Source organism: Xiphophorus couchianus, chromosome 8 (genome assembly GCF_001444195.1).
Source record: "Xiphophorus couchianus chromosome 8, X_couchianus-1.0, whole genome shotgun sequence".
NCBI lineage: Eukaryota > Metazoa > Chordata > Actinopteri > Cyprinodontiformes > Poeciliidae > Xiphophorus > Xiphophorus couchianus.
In genome coordinates this window covers 27,380,993-27,393,207 of record NC_040235.1, presented here as the reverse complement: position 1 = coordinate 27,393,207, position 12,215 = coordinate 27,380,993, and positions in this window count along the sequence as shown.

Sequence of the window (12,215 nt, the reverse complement as noted above, 5' to 3'; positions counted from 1 at the left end):
CTAATCCAGATATTTTAGAATTACTTTTTTCTTTTTTTTTTTCAGTACATAAGTTTTACAGTAAATATCTTAAATATGCATTAATAGAGCCAAACTATCAAAAACCTAGCGGTGCAAACTGTTCCTTCAATAAATTCTGCATTTCTTTTCATCAAATGCAAAACCAAAGTCAAATTACATTTCAACTGGCTCCAGTGTACGGCTTACCGGTAGTCCTTGTTAATTGAAGTCCTTTTCCTATGAAATGCTGCTTTGGAGACGGTGTTTACCTTCCTCAGCTCTGTTGGAAAACCAGCCAAATGCTTGGTGGATTCCTTATATTACCTCAGTTCAGGGTGCTGCTAATTGGACCAGATTTCTTTCACCTGCTGCGAAGTGCTTCAGCCTGGCACACTAATGTGTGTGTTTATGCACCCACATCTGAACACATGAGCAGATCTGCGCAACAGTTATTTTTCTCCAGAACTGTGACCTGTCTGGATGTGATCTTCAGGATGCCAACCTGAGAGGCTCCAACGTGAAGGGAGCCATCGTTGAGGAGGTGCTGACCCCTCCTCACATGTCAGAGCGTCTGATGAAACCTCCACCTACTACTTCCTGCTCAGCTCTCCGATGAATGCCGAAACATCTTGTTTCTTTACACTACTGTCGACACGAAACATCTTTACTGGTAGCATGAGCTGACATTTCAAATGTAGCATAAGGAGTTCTTTTTATCTCCTATGTGCTTAGTTAAGGTTGTGATGTTCAGAAACACGAACAGTTGGTATCTGTTACACAGGCATGTGTAGGTTAATGATTGATGAACTACTGTACTGCAGCAGTTTTAATGTTTACTATGCTGAATGTCTTTACAATATAGGCTGGTCTGTATTTATATCCTGTAATAATTAAAAAAAACTGTTTTAAGGACACAAGTTTCTGAGATCCCTTCAGGGAATTAATGTTGTGTCAGGGCCTTGTGTTTAACCAGAGCCTGGTGTTAAACAGTCTGAGGAGCCCCTAGAAATGGAGCCCATCGTGGGTAGTCAAGTATCAGATCTATCAGGTGCACACACCACATTGTAAACAGCATTCAGTTCAATCTAGAGACATGTATGGCCAGTAGCATCTGGCCTGAGGACATTGTAATCAGGTCTTGTCTTTAGGTCATTGTCTTTACTGCATCAGAATGTATAGCAAGAGAATGGTCAAGCAGTTCCTTTTTCAGATCACTTGGGATAACAGTCTGTATAACAGGATCACCTGGGCGATGCAGAACCTGCTGACAGAGACCAGAGTCACCAACAACAAGTTTTGGAAACTCCCTCCAAACGTGCCTCTGCTCGGGGAATCACTTCTTTATTTTTGCAAAGTGACTCCTGTTATTTGAGCATAAAATTCCAAAACAGTTTTTGGCTATCACAGACAATTACATTTTCCAAATTTGTATCATTCATCTGCTGTAGTGTAAAACCAATGACTACAGTTGAAGCATCAGTAAAAAGCAGGAACTCACATGAAAAGTAATGATTAGAGAGAAAGGGTGCATGTTCCTGTTCAGTACATTTTCATAAATACAGTATGTGTTGAAATCTGAATGAATCAAAAGCAATAAAATGCTATCCAGTTACAATGAACCCCCGATATAACGGGGTTCAACTTTCATGGCCTCGCTGCTTCGCGGACTTTTGTATGTATTTTTTTCACAACGCATTGTGTTCTGCTTCCTGATTGGCTAAACAGTCTCCGCGCATCGTCTCTACATGTGTGCCAATAAAGTTATGATATTTAAATATACGCTATACAGCTTGGCAAATATTTTCGCCCAGAAGAAAAAAGACCGACAACAACTACGGATAACTATGTTCTTCTCTAGAAAAAACACACATGCACCACAGGCACTAGAGAGCGGAGTCAGTCAGAGGCGCAGTGAAATACACGAGTCACAATTTGTCAAACTCGAAAAATAAAGCACTGTTCAAAACGCCTAAAGACCAACTTGTTAAAAAAAAAATGTTCAAATCGCCTAGCGACCAACTCAAAACAAAACACTGTTCAAAACGCCTAACGACCAACTCGAAGAAAAACACTGTTCAAAACGCCTAACAACTAACTCGAAGAAAAACACTGTTCAAAACGCCTAACAACTAACTCGAAGAAAAACACTGTTCAAAACGCCTAACAACTAACTCGAAGAAAAACGCTGTTCAAATTGCCTAACAACTAACTGGTAGAAAAACAATGTTCTAATCGCCTAACAACCAACTCGAAGAAAAACACTGTTCAAAACGCCTAACAACTAACTCGAAAACAAAACACTGTTCAAAACGCCTAACAACTAACTCGAAGAAAAACACTGTTCAAATCGCCTAACAACTAACTAGAAGAAAAACACTGTTCAAATCGCCTAACAACTAACTAGAAGAAAAACACTGTTCAAAACGCTTAACAACTAACTCGAAGAAAAACACTGTTCAAATCGCCTAACAACTAACTCGAAGAAAAACACTGTTCAAATCGCCTAACAACTAACTCAACGAAAAACACTGTTCAAAACACCTAACAACAAACTCGAAAAAAAAACACTGTTCAAAACGCCTAACAACAAACTCGAAGAAAAACACTGTTCAAAACACCTAACAACAAACTCGAAGAAAAACACTGTTCAAAACGCCTAACAACTAACTCGAAAACAAAACACTGTTCAAAACGCCTAACAACTAACTCGAAGAAAAACACTGTTCAAATCGCCTAACAACTAACTCGAAGAAAAACACTGTTCAAATCGCCTAACAACTAACTCAACGAAAAACACTGTTCAAAACACCTAACAACTAACTCGAAAACAAAACACTGTTCAAAACGCCTAACAACTAACTCGAAGACAAACACTGTTCAAAACGCCTAACAACTAAATTGAGGAAAAACAATGTTCAAAACGCCTAACAACTAACTAGAAGAAAAACACTGTTCAAAACGCCTAACAACTAACTCGAAAAAAAAAACACTGTTCAAAACGCCTAACAACTAACTCGAAGAAAAACACTGTTCAAATCGCCTAACAACTAACTCGAAGAAAAACACTGTTCAAAACGCATAACAACTAACTCGAAGAAAAACACTGTTCAAATCGCCTAACAACTAACTCGAAGAAAAACACTGTTCAAAACGCCTAACAACTAACTCGAAGAAAAACACTGTTCAAAACGCCTAACAACTAACTCGAAGAAAAACACTGTTCAAATCGCCTAACAACTAACTCGAAGAAAAACACTGTTCAAAACGCCTAACAACTAACTCGAAGAAAAACACTGTTCAAAACGCCTAACAACTAACTCGAAGAAAAACACTGTTCAAAACGCCTAACAACTAACTCGAAGAAAAACACTGTTCAAAACGCCTAACAACTAACTCGAAGAAAAACACTGTTCAAATCGCCTAACAACTAACTCAACGAAAAACACTGTTCAAATCGCCTAACAACTAACTCAACGAAAAACACTGTTCAAAACGCCTAACAACCAACTCGAAAACAAAACACTGTACAAAACGCCTAACAACTAACTCGAAGAAAAACACTGTTCAAAACGCTGTCAAGAAAACTGGTATGAGGTTTGAGATCTATCCAGGTACACACAGAAAAAGGTGCATGAAGGCCTGAAGGAAATAAAGCAATCTTGTGTTTTGATTTATAATGATTGAGTGTTTTGATAATGATTAAGTTGAACATGGATGAATACAATCGGTAAAATGACTGTATGTAAGTGATCACTGAATGATTCTGAAGTGTACGAATCATGATCTGTAATAACATGACAACAATGAAATGATTAAGGTTTGATGATTTATAATAAGTGAAAGAGGTGATTAATGCTTATGATTAATGCTTAATGGAAATCAGCACATAGTTTTTAATATTTGACTGTGTTTAAAAGTTAATCAGAGAAAAGCACATAGTTTTTAATGTTAAAAGGAAAAGGGGAAAAAGGAGAAGGGGAACTTGTGAGTTCCTGCTGTCGCAAGCAGTTCTGAACAGATGGCCAGACGCACAGGATGGGTGGGGCGGTATGGTTGGCTAAGAACAACACGCTGAGGAAAGGACGGTACTTTCCATCCCAGCCAGCAGACAGGAGGGGCCGACGGGGGTTTCCGTGAAATCAGCAGATGTTCAGGAAACCACGTAAACTAACACTCCCCATACACATACATGGCAGAGAACTGTATATAAGCAGACGGAAAAGGAGAAGTTCTTGTTCTTTGTCTGCGGCACCGAAGTAGAGCTAACACGAAGAAGCAGATCGAGGAAACAACAGCAGACCACACCCTGGAGCCACGGGGAAAGCTGAAGCTTCGTGCCACCAAAGGGAGACAAGTTCCAATCGTCCAACCCGGGTTCCTGATTCGATCGTCGGTCTTACCTCAACCCAAACAGTGCAACAGACTTGGAGAAAGGACAAAGGTCCCGGAGGGATAAAAGAGTTGGGTTTTCAAAAGCAATTGAGCCCTCTCTACTTTGCTTCTATTCTAAAGAGGATTTTTTCACACAAAGGATAAAGACTCAGACCAAGGTTTTCGGACGTTCCTGTTGCTAAAGATCCACCACCAACTGGGTATGAGTCGAACTCGCTTCCTAAAAAGCTATCTCAGAATCTGCGACATAGGTTAGGGAAAGAGACAGGAGGGTATGATTGTACATGTTGATCTTATTACACTGCTCTTGACTTATATACAATTGATTATTGATTTGTATGTCACATATCCCTGCTTAAGCTTGCTTAATAAATTCTTACTCTAAAATTCTAATGAGGTTGGTGGACATTGGAATTAATTGAGTCATTTAATCATTTTTCAGTTCTTTTAATAAAGGTAAAACTAAGGTACATGGTTCTAGTGAAAAGGAGGCTTCATAATTTCCTTTGGCGAGAGTAAAATAATGACCCAGGGACTTACATCCAAGTCACTGAATTTAATCTAGCCGGTTCCAAGAGCAAGTTATATTTTAGAAAGCGAGCTACCGTTAACAGGAGTGGTTATTGGAATTATGCAGCTGTGAGGGCTACTCAGCTGACTGTTTCTTAACTGAAAAGGGTCGTAACTTCTGGATTGGAGGTAGTTAGAGCTAGACGAATCGCTTTCGATACCAGTTTGAATAGATTATCTCTTATAGATCTCATTTAGGGTAATACCCAGGTCTTAGAGATTTTCTGGACCTGTTAGACAGAGAACTGGTCAGTAGTCAGTCCCGGAGGGTTGTGATGAAGTGGGCGGGGCTAGCTATTGCAGGATAACGGACAACGCCTAACAACTAACTCGAAGAAAAACACTGTTCAAAACACCTAACAACTAACTCGAAGAAAAACACTGTTCAAAACGCCTAGCGACCAACTCGAAGAAAAACACTGTTCAAAACGCCTAACAACTAACTGGTAGAAAAACACTGTTCAAAACGCCTAATAACCAACTCGAAAAAAAAAACACTGTTCAAGACACCTAACAACTAACTCGAAGAAAAACACTGTTCAAAACGCATAACAACTAACTCGAAGAAAAACACTGTTCAAATCGCCTAACAACTAACTCGAAGAAAAACACTGTTCAAATCGCCTAACAACTAACTCGAAGAAAAACACTGTTCAAAACACCTAGCGACCAACTCGAAAACAAAACACTGTTCAAAACACCTAATATCCAACTCGAAAAAAAAACACTGTTCAAAACACCTAACAACTAACTCAAAGAAAAACACTGTTCAAATCGCCTAACAACTAACACAAAAACAAAACACTGTTCAAAACACCTAGCGACCAACTCGAAAACAAAACACTGTTCAAAACACCTAGCGACCAACTCGAAAACAAAACACTGTTCCAAACGCATAACAACTAACTCGAAGAAAAACACTGTTCAAATTGCCTAACAACTAACACAAAAACAAAACACTGTTCAAAACGCCTAACAACCAACTCGAAAACAAAACACTGTACAAAACGCCTAACAACTAACTCGAAGAAAAACCCTGTTCCAAACGCATAACAACTAACTCGAAGAAAAACACTGTTCAAAACGCCTAACAACTAACTCAAAGAAAAACACTGTTCAAATCGCCTAACAATTAACTCGAAGAAAAACACTGTTCAAATCGCCTAACAACTAACTCGAAGAAAAACACTGTTCCAAACGCCTAACAACTAACTCGAAAAAAAACACTGTTCAAAATGCCTAACAACTAACTCGTAGAAAAACACTGTTCAAAACGCCTAACAACTAACTCGAAGAAAAACACTGTTCAAAACACCTAACAACTAACTCGAAGAAAAACACTGTTCAAAACACCTAGCGACCAACTCGAAAAAAAAACACTGTTCAAAACACCTAACAACTAACTAGAAGAAAAACACTGTTCAAAACGCCTAACAACTAAATGGTAGAAAAACACTGTTCAAATCGCCTAACAACTAACTCGAAGAAAAACACTGTTCAAATCGCCTAACAACTGACTCAAAAACAAAACACTGTTCAAAACACCTAACAACTAACTCGAAGAAAAACACTGTTCAAATCGCCTAACAACTAACTAGAAGAAAAACACTGTTCAAAACACCTAACAACTAACTCAAAAACAAAACACTGTTCAAAACGCCTAACAACTAACTCGAAGAAAAACACTGTTCCAAACGCCTAACAACTAACTCGAAAAAAAAACACTGTTCAAAATGCCTAACAACTAACTCGTAGAAAAACACTGTTCAAAACGCCTAACAACTAACTCGAAGAAAAACACTGTTCAAAACACCTAACAACTAACTCGAAGAAAAACACTGTTCAAAACACCTAGCGACCAACTCGAAAAAAAAACACTGTTCAAAACACCTAACAACTAACTAGAAGAAAAACACTGTTCAAAACGCCTAACAACTAAATGGTAGAAAAACACTGTTCAAATCGCCTAACAACTAACTCGAAGAAAAACACTGTTCAAATCGCCTAACAACTGACTCAAAAACAAAACACTGTTCAAAACACCTAACAACTAACTCGAAGAAAAACACTGTTCAAATCGCCTAACAACTAACTAGAAGAAAAACACTGTTCAAAACACCTAACAACTAACTCAAAAACAAAACACTGTTCAAAACGCCTAACAACTAACTCGAAGAAAAACACTGTTCAAATCGCCTAACAACTAACTCGAAGAAAAACACTGTTCAAATCGCCTAACAACTAACTCGAAGAAAAACACTGTTCAAATCGCCTAACAACTAACTCGAAGAAAAACACTGTTCAAATCGCCTAACAACTAACTCAAAGAAAAACACTGTTCAAAACACCTAACAACTAACTAGAAGAAAAACACTGTTCAAATCGCCTAACAACTAACTCGAAGAAAAACACTGTTCAAAACGCCTAACAACTAACTCGAAGAAAAACACTGTTCCAAACGCCTAACAACTAACTCGAAGAAAAACACTGTTCAAAACGCCTAACAACTAACTCGAAGAAAAACACTGTTCAAATCGCCTAACAACTAACTCGAAGAAAAACACTGTTCAAAACACCTAGCGACCAACTCGAAAAAAAAACACTGTTCAAAACACCTAACAACTAACTAGAAGAAAAACACTGTTCAAAACGCCTAACAACTAAATGGTAGAAAAACACTGTTCAAATCGCCTAACAACTAACTCGAAGAAAAACACTGTTCAAATCGCCTAACAACTGACTCAAAAACAAAACACTGTTCAAAACACCTAACAACTAACTCGAAGAAAAACACTGTTCAAATCGCCTAACAACTAACTAGAAGAAAAACACTGTTCAAAACACCTAACAACTAACTCAAAAACAAAACACTGTTCAAAACGCCTAACAACTAACTCGAAGAAAAACACTGTTCAAATCGCCTAACAACTAACTCGAAGAAAAACACTGTTCAAATCGCCTAACAACTAACTCGAAGAAAAACACTGTTCAAAACACCTAGCGACCAACTCGAAAAAAAAAACACTGTTCAAAACACCTAACAACTAACTAGAAGAAAAACACTGTTCAAAACGCCTAACAACTAAATGGTAGAAAAACACTGTTCAAATCGCCTAACAACTAACTCGAAGAAAAACACTGTTCAAATCGCCTAACAACTGACTCAAAAACAAAACACTGTTCAAAACACCTAACAACTAACTCGAAGAAAAACACTGTTCAAATCGCCTAACAACTAACTAGAAGAAAAACACTGTTCAAAACACCTAACAACTAACTCAAAAACAAAACACTGTTCAAAACGCCTAACAACTAACTCGAAGAAAAACACTGTTCAAATCGCCTAACAACTAACTCGAAGAAAAACACTGTTCAAATCGCCTAACAACTAACTCGAAGAAAAACACTGTTCAAATCGCCTAACAACTAACTCGAAGAAAAACACTGTTCAAATCGCCTAACAACTAACTCAAAGAAAAACACTGTTCAAAACACCTAACAACTAACTAGAAGAAAAACACTGTTCAAATCGCCTAACAACTAACTCGAAGAAAAACACTGTTCAAAACACCTAGCGACCAACTCGAAAAAAAAACACTGTTCAAATCGCCTAACAACTAACTCGAAGAAAAACACTGTTCAAAACGCCTAGCGACCAACTCGAAAACAAAACACTGTTCAAATCGCCTAACAACCAACTCGAAGAAAAACACTGTTCAAATCGCCTAACAACCGACTCAAAAACAAAACACTGTTCAAAACGCCTAACAACCAACTCGAAAACAAAACACTGTACAAAACGCCTAACAACTAACTCGAAGAAAAACCCTGTTCAAATCGCCTAACAACTAACTCGAAGAAAAACCCTGTTCAAAACGCCTAACAACTAACTCGAAGAAAAACACTGTTCAAATTGCATAACAACTAACTCGAAGAAAAACACTGTTCAAAACGCCTAACAACTAACTCGAAGAAAAACACTGTTCAAAACACCTAATAACCAACTCGAAAAAAAAAACACTCTTCAAAACACCTAATAACCAACTCGAAAAAAAAAAACACTGTTCAAGACACCTAACAACTAACTCGAAGAAAAACACTGTTCAAATCGCCTAACAACTAACTGGTAGAAAAACACTGTTCTAATCGCCTAACAACTAACTCGAAGAAAAACACTGTTCAAATCGCCTAACAACTAACTCGAAGAAAAATACTTTTCAAAACGCCTAACAACAAACTCGAAGAAAAACACTGTTCAAATCGCCTAACAACTAACTCGAAGAAAAACACTGTTCAAAACACCTAACAACTAACTCGAAGAAAAACACTGTTCAAATCGCCTAACAACTAACTCGAAGAAAAACACTGTTCAAATCGCCTAACAACTAACTCGAAGAAAAACACTGTTCAAAACGCCTAACAACTAACTCGAAGAAAAACACTGTTCCAAACGCCTAACAACTAACTCGAAGAAAAACACTGTTCAAAACGCCTAACAACTAACTCGAAGAAAAACACTGTTCAAATCGCCTAACAACTAACTCGAAGAAAAACACTGTTCAAAACACCTAGCGACCAACTCGAAAAAAAAACACTGTTCAAAACACCTAACAACTAACTAGAAGAAAAACACTGTTCAAAACGCCTAACAACTAAATGGTAGAAAAACACTGTTCAAATCGCCTAACAACTAACTCGAAGAAAAACACTGTTCAAATCGCCTAACAACTGACTCAAAAACAAAACACTGTTCAAAACACCTAACAACTAACTCGAAGAAAAACACTGTTCAAATCGCCTAACAACTAACTAGAAGAAAAACACTGTTCAAAACACCTAACAACTAACTCAAAAACAAAACACTGTTCAAAACGCCTAACAACTAACTCGAAGAAAAACACTGTTCAAATCGCCTAACAACTAACTCGAAGAAAAACACTGTTCAAATCGCCTAACAACTAACTCGAAGAAAAACACTGTTCAAAACACCTAGCGACCAACTCGAAAAAAAAACACTGTTCAAAACACCTAACAACTAACTAGAAGAAAAACACTGTTCAAAACGCCTAACAACTAAATGGTAGAAAAAACACTGTTCAAATCGCCTAACAACTAACTCGAAGAAAAACACTGTTCAAATCGCCTAACAACTGACTCAAAAACAAAACACTGTTCAAAACACCTAACAACTAACTCGAAGAAAAACACTGTTCAAATCGCCTAACAACTAACTAGAAGAAAAACACTGTTCAAAACACCTAACAACTAACTCAAAAACAAAACACTGTTCAAAACGCCTAACAACTAACTCGAAGAAAAACACTGTTCAAATCGCCTAACAACTAACTCGAAGAAAAACACTGTTCAAATCGCCTAACAACTAACTCGAAGAAAAACACTGTTCAAATCGCCTAACAACTAACTCGAAGAAAAACACTGTTCAAATCGCCTAACAACTAACTCAAAGAAAAAACACTGTTCAAAACACCTAACAACTAACTAGAAGAAAAACACTGTTCAAATCGCCTAACAACTAACTCGAAGAAAAACACTGTTCAAAACGCCTAACAACTAACTCGAAGAAAAACACTGTTCAAAACGCCTAGCGACCAACTCGAAAACAAAACACTGTTCAAAACGCCTAACAACTAACTCGAAGAAAAACACTGTTCAAATCGCCTAACAACTAACTCGAAGAAAAACACTGTTCAAAACGCCTAGCGACCAACTCGAAAACAAAACACTGTTCAAATCGCCTAACAACCAACTCGAAGAAAAACACTGTTCAAATCGCCTAACAACCGACTCAAAAACAAAACACTGTTCAAAACGCCTAACAACCAACTCGAAAACAAAACACTGTACAAAACGCCTAACAACTAACTCGAAGAAAAACCCTGTTCAAATCGCCTAACAACTAACTCGAAGAAAAAACCCTGTTCAAAAACGCCTAACAACTAACTCGAAGAAAAACACTGTTCAAATTGCATAACAACTAACTCGAAGAAAAACACTGTTCAAAACGCCTAACAACTAACTCGAAGAAAAACACTGTTCAAAACACCTAATAACCAACTCGAAAAAAAAAACACTCTTCAAAACACCTAATAACCAACTCGAAAAAAAAAAACACTGTTCAAGACACCTAACAACTAACTCGAAGAAAAACACTGTTCAAATCGCCTAACAACTAACTGGTAGAAAAACACTGTTCTAATCGCCTAACAACTAACTCGAAGAAAAACACTGTTCAAATCGCCTAACAACTAACTCGAAGAAAAACACTTTTCAAAACGCCTAACAACAAACTCGAAGAAAAACACTGTTCAAATCGCCTAACAACTAACTCGAAGAAAAACACTGTTCAAAACACCTAACAACTAACTCGAAGAAAAACACTGTTCAAATCGCCTAACAACTAACTCGAAGAAAAACACTGTTCAAATCGCCTAACAACTAACTCGAAGAAAAACACTGTTCAAAACGCCTAACAACTAACTCGAAGAAAAACACTGTTCTAATCGCCTAACAACTAACTCGAAGAAAAACACTGTTCAAATCGCCTAACAACTAACTCGAAGAAAAACACTGTTCAAATCGCCTAACAACTAACTCGAAGAAAAACACTGTTCAAAACACCTAACAACTAACTCGAAGAAAAACACTGTTCAAATCGCCTAACAACTAACTCGAAGAAAAACACTGTTCAAATCGCCTAACAACTAACTCGAAGAAAAACACTGTTCAAATCGCCTAACAACTAACTCGAAGAAAAACACTGTTAAAAACGCCTAACAACAAACTCGAAGAAAAACACTGTTCAAATCGCCTAACAACTAACTCGAAGAAAAACACTGTTCAAATCGCCTAACAACCAACTCGAAGAAAAACATTGTTCAAAACGCCTAACAACCAACTCGAAGAAAAACACTGTTCAAAACGCCTAACAACTAAATAGAAGAAAAACACTGTTCAAAACACCTAATAACCAACTCGAAAAAAAAACACTGTTCAAATCGCCTAACAACTAACTCGAAGAAAAACACTGTTCAAAACACCTAATAACCAACTCGAAAAAAAAACACTGTTCAAATCGCCTAACAACTAACTCGAAGAAAAACACTGTTCAAATCGCCTAACAACTAACTCGAAGAAAAACACTGTTCAATACGCCTAACTACTAACTCGAAGAAAAACACTGTTCAAATCGCCTAACAACTAACTCGAAGAAAAACACTGTTCAAATCGCCTAA